Source organism: Stegostoma tigrinum, unplaced genomic scaffold, assembly GCF_030684315.1.
Source record: "Stegostoma tigrinum isolate sSteTig4 unplaced genomic scaffold, sSteTig4.hap1 scaffold_167, whole genome shotgun sequence".
NCBI classification, from domain to species: domain Eukaryota; kingdom Metazoa; phylum Chordata; class Chondrichthyes; order Orectolobiformes; family Stegostomatidae; genus Stegostoma; species Stegostoma tigrinum.
The window spans coordinates 366601-388391 of NW_026728108.1; the positions used below are offsets into that span (position 1 = coordinate 366601).

Below are 21791 nucleotides of genomic sequence, written 5' to 3' on the forward strand. Positions count from 1 at the left end.
CACGCAGTCACTGCATCCATTTTCACTCAGTCACTGCATCTCCTTCAACACAGTTACTGCATGCCATTTCCATCAGTCACTGTTTCCCGTATCTCACAGACGCTGCATTCAATTTCCCACACTCAGTGCATCCCATTTCCCATAGTCACAGCATCTCCTTGCCCTCAGTCTCATCATCTCATTTCACTCAGTGATTGGCATCCTTCTTCCCACAAATAATGCACCCCATTTCCCTCAGTCACTGCATCTCATTTCCGTCAGTCACTGCATCTCATTTCACTCGGTCAGTGCAACCCATTTCCCTCAGTCACTGCATCCGATTTCACTCAGTCACTGCATCCCATTTCACCCAGTCACTGCATCCCATTGCACTCAGTGATGCATCCCGTTTCACTGAGCGACTGCATCCAATTTCACTCAGTGACGAAATCACATTTCCGTCAGTCACTGCATCCGATTTCACTCAGTCACTGCATCACATTTCCCTCAGTCACTGCTTCCCATTTCAAGCAGTCACTGCATCACATTTCACTCAGTCACTGCATCCCATTTCACTCAATCACTGCATCTCCTTCACCACAGTCACTGCATCACATTCCCATCAGTCACTGTTTCCCGTATCTCACAGACGATGCATTCCATTTCCCACACTCACTGCATCCCATTTCCCATAGTCAGAGCATCTCCTTTCCCTCAGTCTCTGCATCGCATTTCACTCAGTGATTGCATCCTCCTTCCTACAAATACAGCATCCCATTTCCCTCAGTCACTGCATCCCATTTCACTCTGACACTGTGTCCCATTTCCCTCAGACACTGCATCCCATTTCCGTCAGTCACTACATCCCATTTCCCTCAGTCGCAGCATCCTATACCCCTCAGACACTGCATTTCCTTTCCTTAAGAAACTGCATCGCATTTCACTCAGTCACTGCATCCCATTTCACTCAGTCACTGCAGCCATTTCCATCAGTCACTGCATCCCATTACCCTCAGTCACTGCACCGCATCACCCTCAGTCGCAGCATCCCATTTCCCACAGACACTGCATTTCCTTTCCCTTAGTCACTGCATCTCATTTTCACCAGTCACTGCATCCCATTTTATTCCCCACTGGATCTCATTTCACGCAGTCACTGCATCGCATTTCACTCAGTCACAGCATCACATTCCACTCAGTCACTGCATCCCATTTCACTCAGTCACTGCATCCCATTCCACTCAGTCACTGCATCCCATTTCCCAGTCACTGCATCCCATTTCCCTCAGTCACTGCATCCCATTTCCATCAGTCACTGCATCCCATTTCCCAGTCACTGCATCCCATTTCCCTCAGTCACTGCATCCCATTTCCATCAGTCACTGCATCCCATTTCCCACTGTCACTGCATCCCATTTCCCAGTCACTGCATCCCATTTCCCTCAGTCACTGCATCCCATTTCCCTCAGTCACTGCATGCCATTTCCTCAGTCACTGCATCTCCTTTCCACAGTCACGGCAATTATATTTCACTCAGTCACTGCGTCCCATTTCACTCAGTCACTGCGTCCAGTTTCCATCAGTCACAGCATCCCATTGCCGTCAGTCACTGCATCCCATTGTCCTCAGTCACTGCATCCCATTTCCCTCAGTCACTGCATCCCATTTCACTCAGTCCCTGCATCCCATTTCGCTCAGACACTGCATCCCATTTCCGTCAGTCACGCCATCCCATTTCCCTCAGTCGCAGCATCCTGTACCGCTCAGACACTGCATTTCCTTTCCTGAAGGCACTGCATCGCATTTCACTCAGTCACTGCATCCCATTTCACTCAGTCACTGCATCCATTTCCATCAGTCACTGCATCCCATTACCCTCAGTCACTGCATCCCATTACCCTCAGTCGCAGCATCCCATTTCCCACAGACACTGCATTTCCTTTCCCTGAGTTACTGCATCTCATTTCCACCAGTCACTGCATCACATTTCACTCCCCACTGCATCCCATTTCACTCAGCCACTGCATCCCATTTCACTCAGCCACTGCATCCCAGTTCACATAGTCACCGCATCCCACTTCACACAGTCACCACATCCCAGTTCACAAAGTCACCGCATCCCAGTTCCGTCAGTCACTGAATCCAAGTTCCATCAGTCACTGTATCCGATTTCTATCAGTCACTGCGCGCATTTCACTCAGTCACTGCATCTCATTTCACTCATTCACTGCATCCCATTTCACTCAGTCACTGCATCCCATTTCACTCAGTCACTGCATCCCATTCCACTCAGTCACTGCATCCCATTTCACTCAGTCAGTGCGTCGCATTTCACTCAGGCACTGTATCCCATTTCCCTAAGTCAGTGCACCCCAAGCCCGGTCAGGGACTGGATCCCTATTAACTCAGTCACTCCTTCCCAGTACCTCCGTCACTGCATCCCATTTCCATCAGTCACTGCTTCCATTTCCATCAGTCACTGCATCCCATTACCCTCAGTCACTGCATCCCATTCCACTCAGTCACTGCATCCCATTCCACTCAGTCACTGCATCCCATTTCACTCAGTCACTGCATCCCATTTCACTCAGTCACTGCATCCCATTTCACTCAGTCACTGCATCCCATTTCACTCAGTCACTGCATCACATTTCCCTCACTCACTGCATCCCATTTTATTCCCCACTGGATCTCATTTCACGCAGTCACTGCATCGCATTTTACTCAGTCACAGCATCACATTCCACTCAGTCACTGCATCCCATTTCCCTCAGTCACTGCATCCCATTTCCCTCAGTCACTGCATCCCATTTCCTCAGTCACTGCATCTCCTTTCCACAGTCACGGCAATTCCATTTCACTCAGTCACTGTGTCCCATTTCACTCAGTCACTGCGTCCCATTTCCATCAGTCACTGCGTCCCATTTCCCACTGTCACTGCATCCCATTTCCATCAGTCACTGCATCCCATTTCCCTCAGTCACTGCATCCCATTTCCCAGTCACTGCATCCCATTTCCCTCAGTCACTGCATCCCATTTCCCTCAGTCACTGCATCACATTCCACTCAGTCACTGCATCCCATTTCCCTCAGTCACTGCATCCCATTTCCCTCAGTCACTGCATCCCATTTCCTCAGTCACTGCATCTCCTTTCCACAGTCACGGCAATTCCATTTCACTCAGTCACTGCGTCCCATTTCACTCAGTCACTGCGTCCAATTTCCATCAGTCACTGCATCCCATTTCCCTCAGTCACTGCATCCCATTTCACTCAGTCACTGCATCCCATTTCACTCAGTCACTGCATCCCATTTCACTCAGTCTTTGCATCCCATTTCGCTCAGACACTGCATCCCATTTCCGTCAGTCACTCCATCCCATTTCCCTCAGTCGCAGCATCCTATACCCCTCAGACATTGCATTTCCTTTCCTTAGGACACTGCATCGCATTTCACTCAGTCACTGCATCACATTTCCCTCAGTCACTGCATCTCATTTCCATCAGTCACTGCATCCCATTACCCTCAGTCGCAGCATCCCATTTCCAACAGACACTGCATTTCCTTTCCCTTAGTCACTGCATCTCATGTCCACCAGTCACTGCATCCCATTTCAGTCCCCACTGCATCCCATTTCACTCAGCCACTGCATCCCATTTCACTCAGCCACTACATCCCAGTTCACATAGTCACCGCATCCCACTTCACACAGTCACCACATCCCAGTTCACAAAGTCACCGCATCCCAGTTCCGTCAGTCACTGCATCCCAGTTCCATCAGTCACTGTATCCGATTTGTATCAGTCACTGCGCGCATTTCACTCAGTCACTGCATCTCATTTCACTCATTCACTGCATCCCATTTCACTCAGTCACTGCATCCCATTCCACTCAGTCACTGCATCCCATTCCACTCAGTCACTGCATCCCATTCCACTCAGTCACTGCATCCCATTTCACTCAGTCAGTGCGTCGCATTTCACTCAGGCACTGTATCCCATTTCTCTAAGTCAGTGCACCCCAAGCCCGCTCGGGGACTGCATCACTATTAACTCAGTCACTCCTTCCCAGTACCTCCGTCACTGCATCCCATTTCACTCAGTCACTGCTTCCATTTCCATCAGTCACTGCATCCCATTACCCTCAGTCACTGCATCCCATTCCACTCAGTCACTGCATCCCATTTCACTCAGTCACTGCATCACATTTCCCTCAGTCACTGCATCACATTTCCCTCAGTCACTGCATCTCATTTCCACCAGTCACTGCATCCCATTTTATTCCCCACTGGATCTCATTTCACGCAGTCACTGCATCGCATTTCACTCAGTCACTGCATCGCATTTCACTCAGTCACAGCATCACATTCCACTCAGTCACTGCATCCCATTCCACTCAGTCACAGCATCACATTTCCCTCAGTCACTGCATCCCATTTCCTCAGTCACTGCGTCTCCTTTCCACAGTCATGGCAATTCTATTTCACTCAGTCACTGCATCGCATTTCACTCAGTCACTGCATGCCATTTCACTCAGTCACTGCATCACATTTCCCTCAGTCACAGCATCACATTTCCCTCAGTCACAGCATCCCATTGTCTTCAGTCAGTGCATCCCATTTCACTCAGTCTCTACATCCCATTTCACTCAGTCACTGCATCCCATTACCCTCAGCACTGCATCCCGTTAACTTCAGTCGCAGGATTCCTTTTCAAACAGACACTGCATCCCATTTCCGTCAGTCACTGCATCCCATTTCCTCAGTCACTGCATCTCCTTTCCACAGTCACGGCAATTCCATTTCACTTAGTCACTGCGTCCCATTTCCATCAGTCACTGCATACCATTTCCCACTGTCACTGCATCCCATTCCACTCAGTCACTGCATCCCATTTCACTCAGTCACTGCATCCCATTTCCCTCAGTCACTGCATCTCATTTCCACCAGTCACTGCATACCATTTCATTCCCCACTGGATCTCATTTAACGCAGTCACTGCATCGCATTTAACTCAGTCACTGCATCCCATTCCACTCAGTCACAGCATCCCATTGCTCTCAGTCACTGCATCCCATTGTCCTCAGTCAGTGCATCCCATTTCACTCAGTCTCTACATCCCATTTCACTCAGTCACTGCATCCCATTACCCTGAGACACTGCATCCCGTTAACTTCAGTCGCAGGATCCCATTTCAAACAGACACTCCATCCCATTTCCGTCAGTCACTGCATCCCATTTCCCTCAGTCACTGCATACCATTTCCATCAGTCACTGCATCTCATTTCACTCAGTCACTGCATCCCATTTCACTCAGCCACTGCATCCCATTTCACTCAGCCACTGCATCCCAGTTCACAAAGTCACCGCATCCCAGTTCACACAGTCACCACATCCCAGTTCACAAAGTCATCGCATCCCATTTCCGTAAGTCACTGCATCCCCGTTCCATCAATCATTGTATCCGATTTCTATCAGTCACCGCGCATTTCACTCAGTCACTGCATCCCATTTCACTCAGTCACTGCATCGCATTTCACTCAGTCACTGCATCGCATTTCACTCAGTCACTGCATCCCATTTGACTCAGTCACTGCATCCCATTCCACTCAGTCACTGCATCCCATTTCACTCAGTCAGTGCGTCACATTTCACTTGGGCACTGTATCACATTTCTCTAAGTCACTGCACCCCAAACCCGCTCCGGCACTGCATCCCGATTAACTCAGTCACTCCTTCCCAGTACCTCCGTCACTGCAGCCCATTTCACTCAGTCACTGCTTCCATTTCCATCAGTCACAGCATCCCATTACCCTCAGTCCCAGCATCCCCTTTCCCACAGACACTGCATTTCATTTCCCTAAGACACTGCATCTTATTTCCACCAGTCAATGCATCCCATTTCATTCCCCACTGCATCTCATTACACGCAGTCACTGCATCGCATTTCACTCAGTCACTGCATCCCATTTCACTTAGTCACTGCATCCCATTCCACTCAGTCACTGCATCCCATTCCACTCAGTCACTGCATCTCCTTTCCACAGTCACGGCAATTCCATTTCACTCAGTCACTGCGTCCCATTTCACTCAGTCACTGCGTCCCATTTCACTCAGTCACTGCGTCCCATTTCACTCAGTCACTGCATCCCATTACCCTCAGTCACTGCATCCCATTTCAAACAGACACTGCATCCCATTTCCGTCAGTCACTGCATCCCATTTCCCTCAGTCACTGTATCCCATTTCCCTCAGTCACTGCATCCCACTTCCCTCAGTCACTGCATCCCACTTCCCTCAGTCACTGCATCCCATTTCACTCAGCCACTGCATCCCATTTCACTCAGCCACTGCATCCCATTTCACTCAGTCACTGCATCCCATTACCCTCAGTCACTGCATCCCATTAACTTCAGTGGCAGGATCCCATTTCAAACAGACACTGCGTCCCATTTCCATCAGTCACTGCGTCCCATTTCCCACGGTCACTGCATCCCATTTCCCAGTCACTGCATCCCATTTCCCTCAGTCACTGCATCCCATTTCCCTCAGTCACTGCATCCCATTGCCCTCAGTCACTGCATCCCATTGTCCTCAGTTACTGCATCCCATTGTCCTCAGTCACTGCATCCCATTTCACTCAGTCTCCACATCCCATTTCACTCATTCACTGCATCCCATTACCCTCAGTCACTGCATCCCATTAACTTCAGTCGCAGGATCCCATTTCAAACAGACACTGCATACCATTTCCATCAGTCACTGCATCCCATTTCACTCAGCCACTGCACCCCATTTCACTCAGCCACTGCATCCCAGTTCACTCAGCCACTGCATCCCAGTTCACATCGTCACCGCATCCCAGTTCACACAGTCACCACATCCCAGTTCACAAAGACACCGCATCCCATTTCACATCGTCACCGCATCCCAGTTCACACAGTCACCACATCCCAGTTCACAAAGTCACCGCATCCCATTTCCGTCAGTCACTTTATCCGATTTCTATCAGTCACCGCGCATTTCACTCAGTCACTGCATCTCATTTCACTCATGCACTGCATCCCATTTCACGCAGTCACTGCATCGCATTTCACTCAGTCACTGCATCCCATTTCACTCAGTCACTGCATCCCATTCGACTCAGTCACTGCATCCCATTCGACTCAGTCACTGCATCCCATTCGACTCAGTCACTGCATCCCATTGTCCTCAGTCACTGCATCCCATTTCCCTCAGTCACTGCATCCCATTTCACTCAGTCACTGCATCCCATTTCACTCAGTCACTGTATCCCATTTCACTCAGTCACTGCATCCCATTCCACTCAGTCACTGCATTCCATTTCCCTCAGTCACTGCATCACATTTCCCTCAGTCACTGCATCCCATTTCCTCAGTCACTGCATCTCCTTTCCACAGTCACGGCAATTCCATTTCACTCAGTCACTGCGTCCCATTTCACTCAGTCACTGCGTCCCATTTCACTCAGTCACTGCATCCCATTACCCTCAGTCACTGCATCCCATTAACTTCAGTTGCAGGATCCCATTTCAAACAGACACTGCATCCCATTTCCGTCAGTCACTGCATCCCATTTCCCTCAGTCACTGTATCCCATTTCCCTCAGTCACTGCATCCCATTTCACTCAGCCACTGCATCCCATTTCACTCAGCCACTGCATCCCATTTCACATAGTCACCGCATCCCAGTTCACACAGTCACCACATCCCAGTTCACAAAGTCACCGCATCCCATTTCCGTCAGTCACTGCATCACAGTTCCATCAGTCACTGTATCCGATTTCTATCAGTCACTGCGCGCATTTCACGCAGTCACTGCATCGCATTTCACTCAGTCACTGCATCCCATTCCACTCAGTCACTGCATCCCATTCCACTCAGTCAGTGCGTCACATTTCACTCAGGCACTGTATCCCATTTCCCTAAGTCACTGCACCCCAAGCCCGCTCGGGCACTGCATCCCTATTAACTCAGTCACTCCTTCCCAGTACCTCCGACACTGCATCCCATTTCACTCAGTCACTGCTTCCATTTCCATCAGTCACTGCTTCCCATTACCCTCAGTCCCAGCATCCCATTTCCCACAGACACTGCATTTCATTTCCCAAAGACACTGCATCTTATTTCCACCAGTCACTGCTTCCCGTTTCATTCCTCAATGCATCTCATTTCACGCAGTCACTGCATCGCATTTCACTCAGTCACTGCATCCCATTTCACTCAGTCGCTGCATCCCATTCCACTCAGTCACTGCATCCCATTCCACTCAGTCACTGCATCCCATTCCACTCAGTCACTGCATCCTATTCAACTCAGTCACTGCATACCATTTCACTCAGTGAGTGCATCACATTTGCCTCAGTCACTGCATCCTATTTCCTCAGTCACTGCATCTCCTTTCCACAGTCACGGCAATTCCATTTCACTCAGTCACTGCGTCCCATTTCACTCAGTCACTGCGTCCCATTTCACTCAGTCACTGCATCCCATTTCCCACTGTCACTGCATCCCATTTCCCAGTCACTGCATCCCATTTCCCTCAGTCACTGCATCCCATTTCCCTCAGTCACTGCGTCCCATTTCACTCAGCCACTGCATCCCATTTCACTCAGCCACTGCACCCCATTTCACTTGGCCACCGCATCCTAGATCACACAGTGACTGCATTACAGTTCGCACAGACACTGCAGCCCATTTCACACAGTCACTGCATCCCATTACCCTCAGTCAGAGCATCCATTTCCCTCAGTCACTGCAGCCCATTTCACTCAGTCACTGCTTCCATTTCCATCAGTCACTGCATCCCATTACCCTCAGTCACTGCATCCCATTCCACTCAGTCACTGCATCCCATTTCACTCAGTCACTGCATCACATTTCCCTCAGTCACTGCATCACATTTCCCTCAGTCACTGCATCACATTTCCCTCAGTCACTGCATCTCATTTCCACCAGTCACTGCATCCCATTTTATTCCCCACTGGATCTCATTTCACGCAGTCACTGCATCGCATTTCACTCAGTCACTGCATCGCATTTCACTCAGTCACAGCATCACATTCCACTCAGTCACTGCATCCCATTCCACTCAGTCACAGCATCACATTTCCATCAGTCACTGCATCCCATTTCCTCAGTCACTGCGTCTCCTTTCCACAGTCATGGCAATTCTATTTCACTCAGTCACTGCATCGCATTTCACTCAGTCACTGCATGCCATTTCACTCAGTCACTGCATCACATTTCCCTCAGTCACAGCATCACATTTCCCTCAGTCACAGCATCCCATTGTCTTCAGTCAGTGCATCCCATTTCACTCAGTCTCTACATCCCATTTCACTCAGTCACTGCATCCCATTACCCTCAGCACTGCATCCCGTTAACTTCAGTCGCAGGATTCCTTTTCAAACAGACACTGCATCCCATTTCCGTCAGTCACTGCATCCCATTTCCTCAGTCACTGCATCTCCTTTCCACAGTCACGGCAATTCCATTTCACTTAGTCACTGCGTCCCATTTCCATCAGTCACTGCATACCATTTCCCACTGTCACTGCATCCCATTCCACTCAGTCACTGCATCCCATTTCACTCAGTCACTGCATCCCATTTCCCTCAGTCACTGCATCTCATTTCCACCAGTCACTGCATACCATTTCATTCCCCACTGGATCTCATTTAACGCAGTCACTGCATCGCATTTAACTCAGTCACTGCATCCCATTCCACTCAGTCACAGCATCCCATTGCTCTCAGTCACTGCATCCCATTGTCCTCAGTCAGTGCATCCCATTTCACTCAGTCTCTACATCCCATTTCACTCAGTCACTGCATCCCATTACCCTGAGACACTGCATCCCGTTAACTTCAGTCGCAGGATCCCATTTCAAACAGACACTCCATCCCATTTCCGTCAGTCACTGCATCCCATTTCCCTCAGTCACTGCATACCATTTCCATCAGTCACTGCATCTCATTTCACTCAGTCACTGCATCCCATTTCACTCAGTCACTGCGTCCCATTTCACTCAGTCACTGCATCCCATTTCCCACTGTCACTGCATCCCATTTCCCAGTCACTGCATCCCATTTCCCTCAGTCACTGCATCCCATTTCCCTCAGTCACTGCGTCCCATTTCACTCAGCCACTGCATCCCATTTCACTCAGCCACTGCACCCCATTTCACTTGGCCACCGCATCCTAGATCACACAGTGACTGCATTACAGTTCGCACAGACACTACAGCCCATTTCACACAGTCACTGCATCCCATTACCCTCAGTCAGAGCATCCATTTCCCTCAGTCACTGCAGCCCATTTCACTCAGTCACTGCTTCCATTTCCATCAGTCACTGCATCCCATTACCCTCAGTCACTGCATCCCATTCCACTCAGTCACTGCATCCCATTTCACTCAGTCACTGCATCACATTTCCCTCAGTCACTGCATCACATTTCCCTCAGTCACTGCATCACATTTCCCTCAGTCACTGCATCTCATTTCCACCAGTCACTGCATCCCATTTTATTCCCCACTGGATCTCATTTCACGCAGTCACTGCATCGCATTTCACTCAGTCACTGCATCGCATTTCACTCAGTCACAGCATCACATTCCACTCAGTCACTGCATCCCATTCCACTCAGTCACAGCATCACATTTCCCTCAGTCACTGCATCCCATTTCCTCAGTCACTGCGTCTCCTTTCCACAGTCATGGCAATTCTATTTCACTCAGTCACTGCATCGCATTTCACTCAGTCACTGCATGCCATTTCACTCATTCACTGCATCCCATTACCCTCAGTCACTGCATCCCATTAACTTCAGTCGCAGGATCCCATTTCAAACAGACACTGCATACCATTTCCATCAGTCACTGCATCCCATTTCACTCAGCCACTGCACCCCATTTCACTCAGCCACTGCATCCCAGTTCACTCAGCCACTGCATCCCAGTTCACTCAGCCACTGCATCCCAGTTCACATCGTCACCGCATCCCAGTTCACACAGTCACCACATCCCAGTTCACAAAGACACCGCATCCCATTTCACATCGTCACCGCATCCCAGTTCACACAGTCACCACATCCCAGTTCACAAAGTCACCGCATCCCATTTCCGTCAGTCACTTTATCCGATTTCTATCAGTCACCGCGCATTTCACTCAGTCACTGCATCTCATTTCACTCATGCACTGCATCCCATTTCACGCAGTCACTGCATCGCATTTCACTCAGTCACTGCATCCCATTTCACTCAGTCACTGCATCCCATTCGACTCAGTCACTGCATCCCATTCGACTCAGTCACTGCATCCCATTCGACTCAGTCACTGCATCCCATTGTCCTCAGTCACTGCATCCCATTTCCCTCAGTCACTGCATCCCATTTCCCTCAGTCACTGCATCCCATTTCACTCAGTCACTGCATCCCATTTCACTCAGTCACTGCATCCCATTTCACTCAGTCACTGTATCCCATTTCACTCAGTCACTGCATCCCATTCCACTCAGTCACTGCATCCCATTTCCCTCAGTCACTGCATCCCATTTCCCAGTCACTGCATCCCATTTCCCTCAGTCACTGCATCCCATTTCCCTCAGTCACTGCGTCCCATTTCACTCAGCCACTGCATCCCATTTCCCTCAGTCACTGCAGCCCATTTCACTCAGTCACTGCATCTCCGTTCCCTCAGTCACAGCATCCCATTTCCATGAGTCACTGCATCGCATTCCCCTCAGTCACTACATCGCATTCCCCTCAGTCACTGCATCCCATTTCCATCAGTCATGCATCCCATTTAGCTCAGTCACTGCATCCCATTTCACTCAGTCACTGCATCCCAGGTCACTCAGTCACTGCGTCCCATTTCAGACAGTCACTGCATCTCCTTTCCTCAGTCACTGCATCCCATTTCACCAAGTCACTGCTGCCCATTTCACTCAGTCACTGCGGCCCATTTAACAGTCACTGCATCCCATTTCCACAGTCACTGCATCCCATTCCCCTCAGACACAGCATGCTATTTCCAACAGTCACCGCATCGCCTTTCCTCCGTTACTGCATCCCATTGCACTCATTCACTGCATCCCATTACACTCAGTCACTGCATCCCATTTCACTCAGTCACTGCAACCCATTTCGCACAGTCACTGCAGCCCACTTCACACAGTCACTGCATCCCATTTAAGAGTCACTGCATCCCAAAACCGTCAGTCACAGCATGCCATTTCTCTCAGTCACAGCATGCCATTTCCCACAGTCACTGCATCTCCTTTCCCTCAGTCACTGCATCCCATTAACCTCAGTCACTGCATCCCATTAACCTCAGTCACAGCATCCCATTTCACTCAGTCACTGCATTCCATCTCCCACCGTCACTGCATCCCATTCGCCACAGTCACCGCATCCCATTTCCCAAATACACAGAATCACCTTTCCCTCAGTCACTGCCTCCCATTACCCTCAGTCACAGCATCCCATTTCACTCAGTCACAGCATCCTATCTCCATCAGTCACTGCATCCCAGTTCACACATTCACTGCAACCCATTTCCCACAGTCACTGGATCCCATTTCCCTCAGTCACTGCATCCCATTAGACATAGTCACAGCATCCCAGTTTACTCAGTCACTGCAACCCAGTTCACTCAGTCTCGGCATCCCATTCCACTCAGTCACTGCATCCCATTTCCCTCAGTCACTGCATCACATTTCCCTCAGTCACTGCATCCCATTTCCTCAGTCACTGCATCTCCTTTCCACAGTCACGGAAATTCCATTTCACTCAGTCACTGCGTCCCATTTCACTCAGTCACTGCGTCCCATTTCACTCAGTCACTGCATCCCATTACCCTCAGTCACTGCATCCCATTAACTTCAGTCGCAGGATCCCATTTCAAACAGACACTGCATCCCATTTCCGTCAGTCACTGCATCCCATTTCCCTCAGTCACTGTATCCCATTTCCCTCAGTCACTGTATCCCATTTCCCTCAGTCACTGCATCCCATTTCACTCAGCCACTGCATCCCATTTCACTCAGCCACTGCATCCCGGTTCACATAGTCACCGCATCCCAGTTCACACAGTCACCACATCCCAGTTCACAAAGTCACCGCATCCCATTTCCGTCAGTCACTGCATCACAGTTCCATCAGTCACTGTATCCGATTTCTATCAGTCACTGCGCGCATTTCACGCAGTCACTGCATCGCATTTCACTCAGTCACTGCATCCCATTCCACTCAGTCACTGCATCCCATTCCACTCAGTCACTGCATCCCATTCCACTCAGTCAGTGCGTCACATTTCACTCAGGCACTGTATCCCATTTCCCTAAGTCACTGCACCCCAAGCCCGCTCGGGCACTGCATCCCTATTAACTCAGTCACTCCTTCCCAGTACCTCCGACACTGCATCCCATTTCACTCAGTCACTGCTTCCATTTCCATCAGTCACTGCTTCCCATTACCCTCAGTCCCAGCATCCCATTTCCCACAGACACTGCATTTCATTTCCCAAAGACACTGCATCTTATTTCCACCAGTCACTGCTTCCCGTTTCATTCCTCAATGCATCTCATTTCACGCAGTCACTGCATCGCATTTCACTCAGTCACTGCATCCCATTTCACTCAGTCGCTGCATCCCATTCCACTCAGTCACTGCATCCCATTCCACTCAGTCACTGCATCCCATTCCACTCAGTCACTGCATCCTATTCAACTCAGTCACTGCATACCATTTCACTCAGTGAGTGCATCACATTTGCCTCAGTCACTGCATCCTATTTCCTCAGTCACTGCATCTCCTTTCCACAGTCACGGCAATTCCATTTCACTCAGTCACTGCGTCCCATTTCACTCAGTCACTGCGTCCCATTTCACTCAGTCACTGCGTCCCATTTCACTCAGTCACTGCGTCCCATTTCACTCAGTCACTGCATCCCATTTCCCACTGTCACTGCATCCCATTTCCCAGTCACTGCATCCCATTTCCCTCAGTCACTGCATCCCATTTCCCTCAGTCACTGCGTCCCATTTCACTCAGCCACTGCATCCCATTTCACTCAGCCACTGCACCCCATTTCACTTGGCCACCGCATCCTAGATCACACAGTGACTGCATTACAGTTCGCACAGACACTGCAGCCCATTTCACACAGTCACTGCATCCCATTACCCTCAGTCAGAGCATCCATTTCCCTCAGTCACTGCAGCCCATTTCACTCAGTCACTGCATCTCCGTTCCCTCAGTCACAGCATCCCATTTCCATGAGTCACTGCATCGCATTCCCCTCAGTCACTACATCGCATTCCCCTCAGTCACTGCATCCCATTTCCATCAGTCATGCATCCCATTTAGCTCAGTCACTGCATCCCATTTCACTCAGTCACTGCATCCCAGGTCACTCAGTCACTGCGTCCCATTTCAGACAGTCACTGCATCTCCTTTCCTCAGTCACTGCATCCCATTTCACCAAGTCACTGCTGCCCATTTCACTCAGTCACTGCGGCCCATTTAACAGTCACTGCATCCCATTTCCACAGTCACTGCATCCCATTCCCCTCAGACACAGCATGCTATTTCCCACAGTCACCGCATCGCCTTTCCTCCGTTACTGCATCCCATTGCACTCATTCACTGCATCCCATTACACTCAGTCACTGCATCCCATTTCACTCAGTCACTGCAACCCATTTCGCACAGTCACTGCAGCCCACTTCACTCAGTCACTGCAACCCATTTCGCACAGTCACTGCAGCCCACTTCACACAGTCACTGCATCCCATTTAAGAGTCACTGCATCCCAAAACCGTCAGTCACAGCATGCCATTTCTCTCAGTCACAGCATGCCATTTCCCACAGTCACTGCATCTCCTTTCCCTCAGTCACTGCATCCCATTAACCTCAGTCACTGCATCCCATTAACCTCAGTCACAGCATCCCATTTCACTCAGTCACTGCATTCCATCTCCCACCGTCACTGCATCCCATTCGCCACAGTCACCGCATCCCATTTCCCAAATACACAGAATCACCTTTCCCTCAGTCACTGCCTCCCATTACCCTCAGTCACAGCATCCCATTTCACTCAGTCACAGCATCCTATCTCCATCAGTCACTGCATCCCAGTTCACACATTCACTGCAACCCATTTCCCACAGTCACTGGATCCCATTTCCCTCAGTCACTGCATCCCATTAGACATAGTCACAGCATCCCAGTTTACTCAGTCACTGCAACCCAGTTCACTCAGTCTCGGCATCCCATTCCACTCAGTCACTGCATCCCATTTCCCTCAGTCACTGCATCACATTTCCCTCAGTCACTGCGTCCCATTTCACTCAGTCACTGCATCCCATTACCCTCAGTCACTGCATCCCATTTCAAACAGACACTGCATCCCATTTCCGTCAGTCACTGCATCCCATTTCCCTCAGTCACTGTATCCCATTTCCCTCAGTCACTGCATCCCACTTCCCTCAGTCACTGCATCCCACTTCCCTCAGTCACTGCATCCCATTTCACTCAGCCACTGCATCCCATTTCACTCAGCCACTGCATCCCATTTCACTCAGTCACTGCATCCCATTACCCTCAGTCACTGCATCCCATTAACTTCAGTGGCAGGATCCCATTTCAAACAGACACTGCGTCCCATTTCCATCAGTCACTGCGTCCCATTTCCCACGGTCACTGCATCCCATTTCCCAGTCACTGCATCCCATTTCCCTCAGTCACTGCATCCCATTGCCCTCAGTCACTGCATCCCATTGTCCTCAGTTACTGCATCCCATTGTCCTCAGTCACTGCATCCCATTTCACTCAGTCTCCACATCCCATTTCACTCATTCACTGCATCCCATTACCCTCAGTCACTGCATCCCATTAACTTCAGTCGCAGGATCCCATTTCAAACAGACACTGCATACCATTTCCATCAGTCACTGCATCCCATTTCACTCAGCCACTGCACCCCATTTCACTCAGCCACTGCATCCCAGTTCACTCAGCCACTGCATCCCAGTTCACTCAGCCACTGCATCCCAGTTCACATCGTCACCGCATCCCAGTTCACACAGTCACCACATCCCAGTTCACAAAGACACCGCATCCCATTTCACATCGTCACCGCATCCCAGTTCACACAGTCACCACATCCCAGTTCACAAAGTCACCGCATCCCATTTCCGTCAGTCACTTTATCCGATTTCTATCAGTCACCGCGCATTTCACTCAGTCACTGCATCTCATTTCACTCATGCACTGCATCCCATTTCACGCAGTCACTGCATCGCATTTCACTCAGTCACTGCATCCCATTTCACTCAGTCACTGCATCCCATTCGACTCAGTCACTGCATCCCATTCGACTCAGTCACTGCATCCCATTCGACTCAGTCACTGCATCCCATTGTCCTCAGTCACTGCATCCCATTTCCCTCAGTCACTGCATCCCATTTCACTCAGTCACTGCATCCCATTTCACTCAGTCACTGCATCCCATTTCACTCAGTCACTGTATCCCATTTCACTCAGTCACTGCATCCCATTCCACTCAGTCACTGCATCCCATTTCCCTCAGTCACTGCATCCCATTTCCCAGTCACTGCATCCCATTTCCCTCAGTCACTGCATCCCATTTCCCTCAGTCACTGCGTCCCATTTCACTCAGCCACTGCATCCCATTTCCCTCAGTCACTGCAGCCCATTTCACTCAGTCACTGCATCTCCGTTCCCTCAGTCACAGCATCCCATTTCCATGAGTCACTGCATCGCATTCCCCTCAGTCACTACATCGCATTCCCCTCAGTCACTGCATCCCATTTCCATCAGTCATGCATCCCATTTAGCTCAGTCACTGCATCCCATTTCACTCAGTCACTGCATCCCAGGTCACTCAGTCACTGCGTCCCATTTCAGACAGTCACTGCATCTCCTTTCCTCAGTCACTGCATCCCATTTCACCAAGTCACTGCTGCCCATTTCACTCAGTCACTGCGGCCCATTTAACAGTCACTGCATCCCATTTCCACAGTCACTGCATCCCATTCCCCTCAGACACAGCATGCTATTTCCAACAGTCACCGCATCGCCTTTCCTCCGTTACTGCATCCCATTGCACTCATTCACTGCATCCCATTACACTCAGTCACTGCATCCCATTTCACTCAGTCACTGCAACCCATTTCGCACAGTCACTGCAGCCCACTTCACACAGTCACTGCATCCCATTTAAGAGTCACTGCATCCCAAAACCGTCAGTCACAGCATGCCATTTCTCTCAGTCACAGCATGCCATTTCCCACAGTCACTGCATCTCCTTTCCCTCAGTCACTGCATCCCATTAACCTCAGTCACTGCATCCCATTAACCTCAGTCACAGCATCCCATTTCACTCAGTCACTGCATTCCATCTCCCACCGTCACTGCATCCCATTCGCCACAGTCACCGCATCCCATTTCCCAAATACACAGAATCACCTTTCCCTCAGTCACTGCCTCCCATTACCCTCAGTCACAGCATCCCATTTCACTCAGTCACAGCATCCTATCTCCATCAGTCACTGCATCCCAGTTCACACATTCACTGCAACCCATTTCCCACAGTCACTGGATCCCATTTCCCTCAGTCACTGCATCCCATTAGACATAGTCACAGCATCCCAGTTTACTCAGTCACTGCAACCCAGTTCACTCAGTCTCGGCATCCCATTCCACTCAGTCACTGCATCCCATTTCCCTCAGTCACTGCATCACATTTCCCTCAGTCACTGCATCCCATTTCCTCAGTCACTGCATCTCCTTTCCACAGTCACGGAAATTCCATTTCACTCAGTCACTGCGTCCCATTTCACTCAGTCACTGCGTCCCATTTCACTCAGTCACTGCATCCCATTACCCTCAGTCACTGCATCCCATTAACTTCAGTCGCAGGATCCCATTTCAAACAGACACTGCATCCCATTTCCGTCAGTCACTGCATCCCATTTCCCTCAGTCACTGTATCCCATTTCCCTCAGTCACTGTATCCCATTTCCCTCAGTCACTGCATCCCATTTCACTCAGCCACTGCATCCCATTTCACTCAGCCACTGCATCCCGGTTCACATAGTCACCGCATCCCAGTTCACACAGTCACCACATCCCAGTTCACAAAGTCACCGCATCCCATTTCCGTCAGTCACTGCATCACAGTTCCATCAGTCACTGTATCCGATTTCTATCAGTCACTGCGCGCATTTCACGCAGTCACTGCATCGCATTTCACTCAGTCACTGCATCCCATTCCACTCAGTCACTGCATCCCATTCCACTCAGTCACTGCATCCCATTCCACTCAGTCAGTGCGTCACATTTCACTCAGGCACTGTATCCCATTTCCCTAAGTCACTGCACCCCAAGCCCGCTCGGGCACTGCATCCCTATTAACTCAGTCACTCCTTCCCAGTACCTCCGACACTGCATCCCATTTCACTCAGTCACTGCTTCCATTTCCATCAGTCACTGCTTCCCATTACCCTCAGTCCCAGCATCCCATTTCCCACAGACACTGCATTTCATTTCCCAAAGACACTGCATCTTATTTCCACCAGTCACTGCTTCCCGTTTCATTCCTCAATGCATCTCATTTCACGCAGTCACTGCATCGCATTTCACTCAGTCACTGCATCCCATTTCACTCAGTCGCTGCATCCCATTCCACTCAGTCACTGCATCCCATTCCACTCAGTCACTGCATCCCATTCCACTCAGTCACTGCATCCCATTCCACTCAGTCACTGCATCCTATTCAACTCAGTCACTGCATACCATTTCACTCAGTGAGTGCATCACATTTGCCTCAGTCACTGCATCCTATTTCCTCAGTCACTGCATCTCCTTTCCACAGTCACGGCAATTCCATTTCACTCAGTCACTGCGTCCCATTTCACTCAGTCACTGCGTCCCATTTCACTCAGTCACTGCGTCCCATTTCACTCAGTCACTGCGTCCCATTTCACTCAGTCACTGCATCCCATTTCCCACTGTCACTGCATCCCATTTCCCAGTCACTGCATCCCATTTCCCTCAGTCACTGCATCCCATTTCCCTCAGTCACTGCGTCCCATTTCACTCAGCCACTGCATCCCATTTCACTCAGCCACTGCACCCCATTTCACTTGGCCACCGCATCCTAGATCACACAGTGACTGCATTACAGTTCGCACAGACACTGCAGCCCATTTCACACAGTCACTGCATCCCATTACCCTCAGTCAGAGCATCCATTTCCCTCAGTCACTGCAGCCCATTTCACTCAGTCACTGCATCTCCGTTCCCTCAGTCACAGCATCCCATTTCCATGAGTCACTGCATCGCATTCCCCTCAGTCACTACATCGCATTCCCCTCAGTCACTGCATCCCATTTCCATCAGTCATGCATCCCATTTAGCTCAGTCACTGCATCCCATTTCACTCAGTCACTGCATCCCAGGTCACTCAGTCACTGCGTCCCATTTCAGACAGTCACTGCATCTCCTTTCCTCAGTCACTGCATCCCATTTCACCAAGTCACTGCTGCCCATTTCACTCAGTCACTGCGGCCCATTTAACAGTCACTGCATCCCATTTCCACAGTCACTGCATCCCATTCCCCTCAGACACAGCATGCTATTTCCCACAGTCACCGCATCGCCTTTCCTCCGTTACTGCATCCCATTGCACTCATTCACTGCATCCCATTACACTCAGTCACTGCATCCCATTTCACTCAGTCACTGCAACCCATTTCGCACAGTCACTGCAGCCCACTTCACTCAGTCACTGCAACCCATTTCGCACAGTCACTGCAGCCCACTTCACACAGTCACTGCATCCCATTTAAGAGTCACTGCATCCCAAAACCGTCAGTCACAGCATGCCATTTCTCTCAGTCACAGCATGCCATTTCCCACAGTCACTGCATCTCCTTTCCCTCAGTCACTGCATCCCATTAACCTCAGTCACTGCATCCCATTAACCTCAGTCACAGCATCCCATTTCACTCAGTCACTGCATTCCATCTCCCACCGTCACTGCATCCCATTCGCCACAGTCACCGCATCCCATTTCCCAAATACACAGAATCACCTTTCCCTCAGTCACTGCCTCCCATTACCCTCAGTCACAGCATCCCATTTCACTCAGTCACAGCATCCTATCTCCATCAGTCACTGCATCCCAGTTCACACATTCACTGCAACCCATTTCCCACAGTCACTGGATCCCATTTCCCTCAGTCACTGCATCCCATTAGACATAGTCACAGCATCCCAGTTTACTCAGTCACTGCAACCCAGTTCAATCAGTCTCGGCATCCCATTCCCCTCAGTCACTGCATCCCATTACCCTCAGACACAGCATGCCATTTCCCACAGTCACTGCATCTCCTTTCCATCAGTCAACGCATCCCATTTCCATCAGTCACTGCATCCCATTTCCATCAGTCACTGTATCCCATTTCCCTCAGTGACGACAACCCATTTCCCGCAGTCACGACAACCCATTTCCCGCAGTCACTGGATCCTATTTCACTCAGTCACTGCATCTAATTACCCTCAGTCACTGCATCCCATTACCCTCAGTCACTGCATCCCAGTTCACACAGTCACTGCATCCAATTTCACTGAGTCACTGCATCCCGTTTCACTGAGTCACTGAATCGCATTTGTTGTTCTCACTTGAATGCAATGGTCATGAATCTCCTCCAATGGCTTGTCATGTATTTCCAATGCAAAATTTTACCAAGTTTTGATTTTCAATTTTGAGAACATGTGTCTCCTCTATTCTATAAGATGCTGCAATAAACTCAAATTTGACGAATCATAATTCAACCACCATTACCGACAGAGTTAATTTCATCAAACAGATCCAATTAGAATTGTCACATTCCCAAATCCTGATTCAAGTTTTTCTAATTATGGGCCACGTGGTTCAGAAAAAAGACACTTAGAATCAGAGAGATGTACAGTCGGGAAACAGATCCTTTGGCCCAATTTGTCTATGTTGACCAGATATCCTAAATTAATTTAGTCCCATTTGCCAGCATTTGGCCCATATTCCTCTCAACCCATCCTATTCATATACCCATCCACATGCCTTTTAAACGTACAAGCCTCCACCACTTCCTCTGGCAGCTCACTCCATACATGCACCACTATGAAAAAAATCCGGTCCATTTTAAATCTTCCCTCTCTCATTTTTAACCTATTCCCTCCAGTTTTGGATTCCAGCAACCCGGGGAAAAGATCTTGGCTTTTCGCTCTATCCACATCCCTCGTAATTGTATAAACTTCTATATGGTCAGCCCTGAACTCCAAAGTTCCAAGAAATAGCTGCCTGTTCAAGCCCACGGTATACCTTCAACCTCCGATGCTCATAACATCCTTGTAGATCTTCTCTGAACCCTTTCAAGTTTACAACATGCAAGAATACAGCGCAGAACAGGCCCTTCGGCCCTCAATGGTGCGCCGACATCCTTCCTCTCGCAAGGAGACCAAAATCGATTGCGGTATTCCAAAAGCAGCCGAACCAACGTCCTATATGGCTGCTAAGTGATCTCCCAACTCCTATTCTCAATGCACTGACCGATAAAGGCGAGCACACCAAATGTCTCCTTCATATCCTTTCTACCGGTGGCTGTACTTTGATGGAACTACGAAACTGCACTCCAGTGTCTCTTTATTAAGCAACACTCCCCACAACCTTGAGTGTATACGTGCTGCCCTGATTTGCCTTTCCAAAATGTACCACCTCACATTT

The 21791-nt window shown here is 49.7% G+C and overlaps 1 protein-coding gene across 6 annotated transcripts in view; it reads right to left on the reverse strand.

Moving 5' to 3' along the window:
• The window catches only part of LOC132207818 (complement C4-like), a 343465-nt gene that overhangs the window by 98813 nt on the left and 222861 nt on the right, over nucleotides 1-21791 (reverse strand). The window lies entirely within an intron of this gene.